Source organism: Alosa pseudoharengus, unplaced genomic scaffold (assembly GCF_046254945.1).
Source record: "Alosa pseudoharengus isolate Yale_2024_CS ecotype anadromous, Long Island Sound unplaced genomic scaffold, YU_APseudo_1.1 YU_APseudo_1.1_scf_3, whole genome shotgun sequence".
Taxonomy (NCBI): domain Eukaryota; kingdom Metazoa; phylum Chordata; class Actinopteri; order Clupeiformes; family Clupeidae; genus Alosa; species Alosa pseudoharengus.
The window spans coordinates 40,730,905-40,736,904 of record NW_027468718.1 but is presented as its reverse complement, the minus strand read 5'-3'; positions in this window follow the sequence as shown (position 1 = coordinate 40,736,904).

The following is a 6,000-nucleotide window of genomic DNA, read 5'->3' as shown; positions in this document are numbered from 1 at the left end:
TTCTTCTGTTGGTTCTTTCTTTACTGCTTTCCTCTCCAGGAATGATTTATGATGGCGTCGAAGAGAAGGCTGATGAACTGAGACTTTTTTGTCTGCTGGATATTGTCCCTTTTTATCTTTCCTTTCTTTAAAGCTCCCATCAAAGTGCCCATCATACGACTCTCTCATGTGTGTGTGTCTGTTTGGAGGCAAGAGGACAAAGGGCCTCATTTCAGCATTGACAATATTAAGAAAGCCCAGAGAAATAAGCCTATAAAATAGAATACAAAAGCACATTTTAACCCTTTAACTGGCACACCATGATAAAAGTGATGAAAAAATAATTTTTTTGTTTTATCTTGCTCTATTAGGCTGTAGTATGGAAAATCTGTGATTTGTTTTTCAAAAGACCCTCCCATTCAATTTCTATAAACCTCTACCAAACGGTTGAAGTGCCTGTTAATGGTAAAAGTCAGTTATCTGACTTTGGCATGAGATTATTGTGTTTTACTGAAAGAAAACATTTTTTTCCCCAAAAAAGTGGTATTATCTTGTAGCCCTGGTCCCAGAGTTTAAGATAAATCATGTTAACAATAAACAAACTCATGCCTGTACCTGCAGACCACTTAAGTAAATTTACCATTGAAATGAATGGGATTCTATGGATTTAGGTGAAGAACGTGTACACATAATACATTTTGGTCAGTGCCATGAAAAGAAAACTGATTCAACTATATAAACCATATATTTTCTGAAAGCTTAGACCCTCAGGATGCATAACACATTGGGTATTGGTACAGTAAATCGGTATATGGCTGATACCTTTGGGTCTGTGCCATTTAGGAAAAACTGGTTCAACCATATTAACCATATATTTTCTGAAAGCTTACACTCTCAGGATGTGATCTAACATGACATGAAACATGTCCCACCCTCCTCATTAGTATGCTGCCCATGCATTACATTGGGTATTGGTAAATTAAGCGTATGGCTGATACATTTTGGGCTGTACCATAGAGGAAAAATGAATTAAACCACCTAAACCATACATTGTCTGAAAGCATATACCCTCAAGATGTGAACTGACATGATAGCCCAAAACGGTATTAGCCATATACACTATTTACCAATACCCAATGTATTATGCTTGGGCAGCATACTAATGTGGAGGGTGGGACATGTCTCATGTCATGTTAGATTACATCCTGAGGGTCTAAGCTTTCAGAAAATATATGGTTTATATAGTTGAATCAGTTTCCCCTTCATGGTACAGACCAAAATGTATTGAATTGCATTGAATTAGCATCGATTAGCATAGCTAATAAGCCTATTTGATATATTTCATGCGTATGCATGCTTTTTAAACATATATATGCTGTGTTAACAGTAGTAGTATACATTTTAAAACAGTATATAATGGTTAATATGATTAATTCAAGAACTTTGTCATGTTTTCTAGTATTATCTATACGGACCTGACTTTTACCATTGACAGGCACATCAACCGTTTGGTAGAGCATGTTTTCAAACAATTATTTAACCATGAAAATATTATTTTTTTCTTAATGTAAGTTAATACATGTGTTATTCAACTTCATTTTTTACATAATAATGAAGAAAAAAAAGTCTTACCTTTAAAAACTTGGTAGATGTGACACTAATTTTTTAAATCGCGTATGATGAGAAGGTGTGGCCTTCGACATTACAGAGGTACTGAGCAAATATTTTGTGCTTAACATGTAGTGCTCAAGTGGTAGATATGGCTCCATATGTTTAAATTTAAAACAGTTTGATTTTTTGGTAAGATATGATGTCTTAAAGTGTGCTCTACCAAACGGTTGAGCAGTCAGTCAAAGGGTTAAAAAAGACACATAATCGGTGCATCCTCTCACTCTTTGCTAGTCACATGTTGGCGCACATACCCTTGCCTTATAATGTGTGTTGCCCAATTAGCCTCTCTGTGCTCTGTGTTTTTTTTCCCTGTCTAGTGTCTTCACACACCTACTTGTTCTTCATTTACCTGTCTGTGCCCTCCAGGAGAGAGGGGCATTATGGAGAGGCCACCGCAGCCTCCTCATTCAGTGTTTCTTCATTATCTGATGTCCTCGAAGCAGCCCTGTTCATCATGGCTTGAATGGCCGCAGAGCAGGAAGGAGCAGGAATAGCGGCCGGCTGGGGCCCCCATGTGTTCCGACCGCAACTCTCGTTCACCCTCCTCCTCCTCCTCCTCCTCATCTTGCGTAGCCACGTAATGGAGTCATAAACCTTGAGCCCTGATTGATTGAATCACATCAGACATAAAGACGGGAAGCCTAATGGCATTACAGAGCCCTCCACACTGCCTCCCACCATTGCCGGGGTGGGGAGACTTGGTTAAGTTTTTATGAGATATCATTGAACAATTACGGGAACTTATCTTTTTGACCTCAAGATTTCTTTTGCGGAGAGGGAAGAAAAAAAACACAAGTGGCAGAGGCAGTGATTTTATCAACTTTCAGCAGGGTGCATTTACCATTTGCAGCACTATGCAAAAAATCTGAAAATAAATGATAAATGCTACATAAACTGTAGCCTACTGATATTTATCCTAAAGCAATTTATTTCCAGAATTGTACAAGAAAATGAAGTTCAATACATTGCCTTAATGTAATACTGCCTACTTCATACATCTGAAATCCAAACCATAATGTCCATAATGTTCTTATATTCAACAAATCAACAGGAACACAATCTCAGATGTCCTAAGATACCCTCTAATATATTGCATCTGCCATGGTTTGAATTCCTTTAATTCCTGAGACAGTTTTTTTTTCCCAGGCTGTGAGCAGACAGTATTCAAAGGCCTGTGCCCGTGGCATTGAACTCACATCTGTCAAAATGAGGGAGCAGAATAAGGAACTCGGTTCTCTAATGGTATGACTCTAAATCTTATTTGTTTTCCTTTGCATTCTCATCTGGCTGTAGTCTGTTTTCAAAAAAAGCTGTATTTTTTCTTTCCCCTTTGTCTGAAACGTGTCAACCTTTGCAAGCATAATAATGGAATGAGCCATCTTTGATATCAAGATAAGTGCTTAAAACTGAGGAGGAGTTATTTTGACAGAGGTAGAGAACTACTCTGTTTGGTTTGAAACTTTTCCCGACAGCCTTCTCTAAAGATTTTTTTTGTGTGATGTGATGTCTAAGCAGGTAAAGCAGATTTCATTGTTTAAGAGCAATGACACTGACTAGTTATGATTTATGTGGGAAAACCCATAGACTTAACACCTCTATAACATCTCAATCTAAAACAGATGTCTCATATCTTTGTTGGTTTTCTTTTTTCACACGGCTGTTTAAATTGGATGTGGAGCTAAGAGATGGAAGAGTAATGACATTAATCTCATCCAATACTCGGCCTAACTGTTGACCTTTTCCTCTCATCTAGGCTCAAGCATTTTAAAATTGCATTCCGTCCATTCAAGTACAGAGGGAAATGATAAAACCACAATGAATCAAGCAGATCACATTTACATTATGTGGGAGGGAGAGGGTAAAAAGTGCTAAAAAGTGAATAATTTGAAGGAGAACTCCTCGGCAGCATATTACACAGTGAACTCTGAGGCCATTCATCTTTGCTTTGTGGGTGCAGAATATCTCCCTTTTGCAGAGGGTGAAAGGGGAGGGAGACGGTCTTCTTGCCTCGGTCTTGGACCCCCCCCAACCCCCCACCCCTTTCCCTGTGAAAACAAAACAGAATCTCTTCTCTCTTGTTCCAAGACTTAGCAGATACCCCCCACACCCATACCCCGCCGTACACACACACATGCACACACACAGTCACACACACACACACACACACACACATACATTTCTCCTGGAAAGCACACTTTAAATCACCTGTATCACAATGTGCAGCATACACCCAAACACAAGGTTTCCCAGATATTGTTTCTGCATAAAGGCGTATCTGCATAACCCAGTAGCGGAGAGCTGCCGTTTGCCTTATTAACATAAGGAGATGTTGTGTTTACATTACTGCTGCCTACAGCTGCTTTACACTGCACAACATTAGCACCACACCATGCTAATGGTTTAGCAGATTTGAACACGGGTATTCATACTGAGGATATTTGCTATACACACTGAGCCATTCCAACAGACACTGAGGAAATCCTCTCATTTCTAAAGAGCAATGTTTTGTCTTCTAGTGGAGCCGTATGGCTTTGTTTGGAAATGATTGACTTTGAACTGAGTTAAATAGGCTAGTTAGATAAATAGGACAGTAAGGCCATATGTGTGCAATAACTGAAATGGTATCAATCTATCTTTATTCACAAGTTATTTCTCAATACCCAATGCACATCTTTCTCCCACTCATTGTTTATCCAGACAGAGCAGTGTCTGAATAAAGGCAACAAAAAGTCCAAAAATTAACTCAAAGCAATGCTTTGTGCTCTCCCTCCCAGTTGTCCCTTTGTGTTCGCCCTTACTATTCTAAGACCACTTGACTTGACTTGGACTTACAGAAGGGCAAAATAAACACAGTGAATGTGGATGATTCACGTGATGATGCACTAAAAAGCAAAAAAAATGCCCGCATCCGATTACTTCCTGACATCTTCTCTCTTTGTTGTCGTCACTTTAAAAACTAATAAGTCTCCATCTGCCCAAACCGAGGGAAGAGGCGCAATCTGTGAGCGGGAGATGAGAGAGAGAGAGAGAGAGAGAGAGAGAGCTCTGCCTTGAAATCTGCCTGCTTGATGATGTCAATTGCGAAGCCGGTGATGAAACCCTATCAACAGAGACTCCAATAAATCAAGAGCTTGTCAGAGCAATAACCGGTCCGGCGGAGACTTCACACACCGCAGCCCTAACGAGGCATGCAGAGGGCCTGGCAGAGCGAGCTGCGATGTCAGCTCCACGCACCATTCCAAGACAACAGCAGCACATCTTAGCGAAAGGCACAGAGGCCATCCAAAAAAAAAAAACACGAGGGAGGAGAGGGCATTGGAAGTGGAGGGCAGTATAAGGAGAAATAAACAGGGGGAACAATCTTGGGGGATGTCTTGTGGCTAACAAAGGGGGGAGTGAGATGTTTGGCCCCGCAGAATCATCCACACGAGTGGGCAGGCGGCCGTGCATTTCAGTTACTCTGGATGTCTGGGGCCGCGGTGCAGCCAGGCATGGCTTAGGTGTCAGATGGGAACTTGATGTGGAGGTAGAGATAGTGTGTGTGTGTGTGTGTGTGTGTGTGTGTGTGTGTGTGTGTGTGATGCGCAGACAGGTCAGAAGCATCTGCCCACCGCTAAAGCCCTTTCAGCTACAATCACTGTGAACATTCATATGGAGCGGTGACAAATGTGTCTACATACACACGCACACAGACACTGGCACACACACACACACAGACACGTGCTCACACATACACACACAGATGGGCCCACACATACACACACGTCCACACGTAATTTTTTATTTAACTGACAGAAAAATGTGTAGGTTACATCTATTAAGGCATACAGTGATATGTATATATATAATATGGTAGTTTGCTCCCCTGTACAAAACAAGATGGTTAAAATGACATCTTACCGTTCCAAATGTAAAGGAGATGCAAATGATAATTCACATAAACGCTCTTTATTAAAGAGCATTGTAGATTAAGCATTCATCTCGTCTAAATCCTCTCTTCACATCCCTGTGTTCATCAAGGGAATGAGAGCTGTACGCGTCCAGCCCGCAAGCGTCATGTCTACACAACCCCCACAAAAATTGACATTACTGCTGTATTATCAGGGGGTTGCAACAACTCTGCATTAATACTTAATATCCCCCAAAGCACCTGATGTAAAACACACACACAGTCAATTTGATGATGCTCTGTTTGCCTTTAAATAACAAGGAGTGCGCTGGCACGTCAGGAAATCCGCCCGCACCAGTAAAGGTCACGGCGTGGAATTGGCTCTACATGCTGACAATAAGAAGATGAAAGATGGTTATGAGCCGCAAATTAGATTTTTTTTCTCTCTCTCTGCCTTTTTC